The sequence below is a fragment of the Nomascus leucogenys genome, chromosome 5 (assembly GCF_006542625.1).
Source record: "Nomascus leucogenys isolate Asia chromosome 5, Asia_NLE_v1, whole genome shotgun sequence".
NCBI classification, from domain to species: domain Eukaryota; kingdom Metazoa; phylum Chordata; class Mammalia; order Primates; family Hylobatidae; genus Nomascus; species Nomascus leucogenys.
Genome location: NC_044385.1, coordinates 8,217,356 through 8,222,662, shown reverse-complemented (window position 1 = coordinate 8,222,662; position 5,307 = coordinate 8,217,356). Strand labels below are relative to the sequence as shown.

The 5,307-nt window shown below is 49.4% G+C and overlaps 1 pseudogene; it reads left to right on the top strand.

Moving 5' to 3' along the window:
* The first annotated feature begins 508 nt into the window (after positions 1-508).
* Positions 509-4,580, top strand: LOC100601167 (annotated as a pseudogene).
* The last annotated feature ends 727 nt before the right edge of the window (positions 4,581-5,307 follow it).

Sequence of the window (5,307 nt, the reverse complement as noted above, 5' to 3'; positions counted from 1 at the left end):
CTGTCTGCACCCCACGTGGGCCCCATGTGTGTGAGCATTGACAGTAGGTGCAGCTGCTTGGGAAAGGGCCCACCTGTGTCTTTCCCAGGAAGACAGTCCCGACCTTGAATCACCATCCTGCCTGACCATCCCCTGTGGAACTGTTAGCTCTCAAGATCCGCACATACACACACACACACACACACATACACACACACACACACACGCACACACGCTGACATCACAGATGGAGACCATGGGGTGGGGTAAGAGAAGTGTCAGTGGGAAGAGGAGACCTGTAGGCTGCACACAGGAATTTAGGCATGAGCTAAGTCTGAGGTTTTCCCAGGGGCGTCCCTTGGAGGGCAGGGTGGAAGGAGAGACTGGGCCTCTACATGTTCTGCTCACCTGCCTCGCCCTGCACCATCTCCTCTATGCTGGGCACCTGGATGGATCATTACTCCAGTGATTTCTATCAGCCCCCACAGTTGCCCCCTCTCAAGGTGCTGGGGCCTACCTACAGCTCAACATGCCTGGCCCGGACCTGCAGCACTGTGTCCACCTACTCCTGGTCCAGCTGGAGCACCCAGAGTCCACTGAGGCACAGTCTGAGGGTGAGGAGGCCTGGAGGAAGGTGCAGGTGAGTGTGTAGGGAGGGGATAGGGCTGGACCACACAGAGCAGAGCTGCCAGAAGCTGGGGAGGGGACGCTGCACTGATAAACTCAGCCCAATTATGTGGTAGACTGCAGTCTAGGAAGACGTCCCGGGAGTGATATATTGACTGGGCGTCTCTGAAAGGCGGAGGGAAGGTTTTGTCATTGGAAGGCACGTGGTATGTCCGTCATGTTGATGTTTACGCTGAAGTGGGGAGGGGAGCAGCCCGACCCCTGAAACCTGGCTGGACATCACTGTTGAGGTTCCAGCCAGATTTCTCAGCACGATGCTGTCCACACCTTCTGTACATCATGGGGTTCCCTTACCTGCATCCCCTCCCTGAATCCCCTCCCTGATTAGAAGACTGCAAATGACCCTGTGGGCTACTGTCTGCACACACCCCTACCCAATGACCCTCCATAGATGTAGAGCGTTTCACCAACCCTGCCTCCCTGCAGCCCCTGTGGAAGGCCTGGGTGCAGCCAGGGTCCCACCCTGGAATAGACAGATGTAGGTTCAGACCCAGCTCCTCCTTCTTACCACTTATGTGACTCTGGGCAAAGCCACTGTGCCTCTCAGGGTCTCCCTGAGCCTCCTCTCCTGCACAATGGAGATCATCCTGGCATCGACTGCCTAGGGATGTCATCAGGGATATGTGAGATAACACTTAGGAAAGCTGTGGGCTGGTATCGCATGTAGGTAATGGACAAATTAGACATGAAATGCATGAAGAGATGGTAGGAATTATCATGGAACACGACTAAAAAGAGGCCTGGGTTCCTGCCATGTGATCTTGGCAAATGTCCCATTCCTCCTGGCCTCATTTCCCTGTGTGTACTATTGGAGGGCTGAAATTTAAGAAATTCTGATATTGTCATCCTCATAAATGCTTGCAATGGTTAAATGTTTGTTTAGATTCAAACCCAAGTGCCACATCTAAGCCTATGCGGTAGGAGCCACCTCAATGGCTCCAAGATGTCCCCACCTCTTGGTGGACACATCCTTGTGTCATGTCCTCCCCTGGTGTGGGGAGTTAGTGACTCACTTCTAACCAATAGAATATGGCAGAAGGGATGAGACGTCACTTCCAAGATTCAGTTATAAAATGACTGTGACTGGTATCTTGCTCTTTGTCTCCTCTGTTCTCCTTTCCTTTCTCTGTGTTGTCCTCTCTCTGTCTCTCCCTCTCTCAGATCCTTGACTCTGGGGAATCAGCTGCTGTGTTATGAGCTGCCCTAAGGAGAGGCTCGTGTGTCCTAGGATATAGAGAGGGAAATGGACAGAGGGGAGCTCAGGCCATCAGTCCTAACTGAATCCTTCCAGTAACTATATGAATGAGCTTAGCATTGGATCCAACCCCACTCAAGCCTCAGTTGAGACCACAGTCCCAGCCTCCTGAGAGATATCATGGCAGAAGCACCCGGATAAGTCCTGCTGGATTCCTGGACCCCAGAAACAGGAAGATCTACATGTTTGTTGTAAGCCTTTAAGATTGGGATAATGCTTTCATACAGCTGTAGATCACTAACACAGGGCCATCCAGAATCCACCCCTGCCTTTAGCCGCCCTCCCCTCCTCTACTCACAAGCTCTCTCCAGACACACTGGCCCTCTTTCTATCTCCTCTCTGGCCAAACTCACTTTTTCCTGGACTTTTTGGCCATTGACCCTTCCCCTGGCACACTGGTCTCAGACTTTCGCAGGAGTGGCCCCAAGTATCCTTCTCAGCATAAACGTCACTTCAGTGAGGGCTTTTCAGAGCCACCTCCCACCCTTGAAGTGATCTTCATCTCCCCTTCTTAGCACTCTGCTTTATTTCAATATTATGCTCACACTTTTCTTTTATTTTAATGGTTCTGTCCCTCCTCCTCCCCTCCAGACGTGAGCTCCTGGAGGACAAGGGCCATGTCATTCACTCACTAAGAGACCCAGACCATACTTAGCTCTGGAACAAGATCAGTGCTTGGGACCTAGTTATTGAATGAGTAAAGGAGAGGATCTCAAGCCCGTCATCCCAACTTTCCTCCATCTGACCAGCTCACACTGTGGAGATGAATGCTCACAACAGGAAGTGAGGTCTGGTTGGTGGCAAGAAAATGTCCAGAATGACCCCTGGGTGGCTCCTCCCTGGCTCCAGTGGCTCCAGCAGAGCACTGTGGGCACAGCCTCCCTGGTGGCCAGTGCTAGCCCTGCACCCAAGGGAGAAAAACCGTGAGCAAAACACCTTTGTCGAGTGACTTCAAGGCATCAGCTCTCTCAGGTCCTAGCAGGGCAAAGGAGCAACACCCATGAGATCCGGAGTCATTGATGGGAGCCTTAGGATGTTTTCTTATTCCTTTACTGACAGCACTGGTACTGGGGTCCAGTTCACTCGTGAGGCCACATCACTACAGTCAGGTCAATGACTCTGCCTCAGCCTCTAAATGAAGCTCCCGAGGCTCGAGCAGGTGGTCTTTGTCTTTGTTCAAGGATGACACATACAGTGCTCCACCACATTCTTCTGTCCCCCAAGTCTCAGTCCTCCAAGCTCCCACACCTGTCTCTCCTGCCAGCCCTTTAGACCTGATTATCTTCTCACAGCGTCTCCCAGCCTGGACCTACCTGGTCCCAGGTATTTTCCAGAATCAGCCTCCTGCTTTGCCTTCTCTGTTTACTTAGTCTCCATGATTGTCCTAATGTGTGTTACTTCACTCTAAGTCTCAGGGGACACCTCTGATATTGCTTTTGTTTTTGTTTTTGTTTTTTTTTGATGGAGTCTTCCTCTGTCGCCCAGACTGGAGTGCAGTGGCGTGATCTCGGCTCACTGCAACCTCCGCCTTCCAGGTTCCAGTAACTCTCCTGCTTCAAGCCTCCCAGGTAGCTGGGATTACAAGCATGCACCACCACATACGGCTAATTTTTGTATTATTAGTAGAGATGGGGTTCCACCATATTGGCCAGGGTGGCCTTGAACTCCTGACCTCAGGTGATCCACTGCCTCGGCCTCCCAAAGTGCTGGGATTACAGGTGTGAGCCACCACACCCTGCCTGATAATGCTTTTGGTAACCCATTGGCCCTCCCTTTTCTGGCCAATCCGCCATCATCTGCTCTTAGTTCTGTGCACAGCCTTGACTGCAGTCACCTGCAACTCTGGGTAAGAAACCTTCCCAGCATGCTAACTCTGGGGGACCCACACTAACCAAGGTAGCCCCTGTACACCCCATCATCCCCACATGGGATAGGGTTTTACATATCTACAAATGTGTAGGGAAGAAAAGGGGTCTCATCCTATCTTAGCTAGAAGAAGATTACGAATTCCTGACAAATTGGTTTTAAAACGTGGTTTTACTCTTCCTAAGGTGGCACTCAGCAAGGAGAAGGCCATGTTCAGTCGCATACCAGGATCACGAAGCCCAAGAGCGAGAAGCCAGACAAGTTCAAGTCCGGTATCTCCCAGGCGTTTCTGGAGCTGGAGATTAACTCGGACCTCAAGGCTCAGTTCAGGGAGCTGAATATCACAGCAGCCAAGGAAACTGAAGATGGTGGTGGTGGGAAAGCTATCATAATTTTTGTTCCCATTCCTCAAGTGAAATCTTTCCAGAAAATCCAAGTCTGGCTAGTACGTGAATTGGAGAAAAAGTTTGGGGGAAGCATGTTTTCTTTATTGCTCAGAGGAGAATTCTGCCTAAGCCAACCCGAAAAAGCCATACAAAAAAATAAGCAAAAGCGTCAAAGGAGCCGTACCCTGAAAGCCACACATGACTCAATCCCCGAGGACTTGGTCTTCCCAAGTGAAATTGTGGGCAAGAGTATCCACATGAAACTGGATGGCAGCTGTCTCATAAAGGCTCATTTGGACAAAGCACAGCAAAACAATGTGGAACGCAACGTTGAAACTTTTCCTGGTGTCTGTATGAAGCTCACAGGCAAGGATATAAATTTTGAATTCCCAGAGTTTCAACTCTAAACAAAAATGACTAAATAAAGTATATTCACAGTAAAAAAAAATAAAATATATGGCTTATCCTTCTTGGTGGAATAAGAAAAGTTGACAGCAAAAAATATAATCTGCAAAATTCTGATACAAACAACAAAGAATCATGTCAACAATATGACCATATAGATGCTTCTCTTTTATGTGTATGAATATCATTTAAAATCTGGAATTTAAGGTAAAGCTAAGTCTGCTTTTTAGGGATGGCTGGAATAAGGACATTCTGTTATTTGTTTACTTTTTTTTTTTTGAGACGGAGTCTCGCTCTTGTTGCCCAGGCTGGGGTGCAGTGGCACAACCTTGGTTCATGTGATTCTCCTGCCTCAGGCTCTGGAATAGCTGGGATTACAGGCATGCACTACCATGCCCAGCTAATTTTTGTGTTTTTAATAGAGACGGGGTTTCACCATGTTGACCAGGCTGGCCTCAAACCCCTGACCTCAGGTGATCCGCCTGCTTCAGCCTCCCAAAGTTCTGAGATTACAAGCGTGAGCCACCGTGCCCAGCCTTGTTTGCTTTTCAAAATGCTTTCTAACCCGAAAGGAACCTTAGAAAGCAAGTGATCAAATCCTCACCTTTCACAGGTGAGGCAGCTCAGTCCCAAAGAAAGGTTGTGTCTTGCCTAATGTCACCAATCCCTTCACCTATCTTGCAAAATGGACGTTATGTTCTTCTTCTTGCTATCTTCAGATTCCAAGCT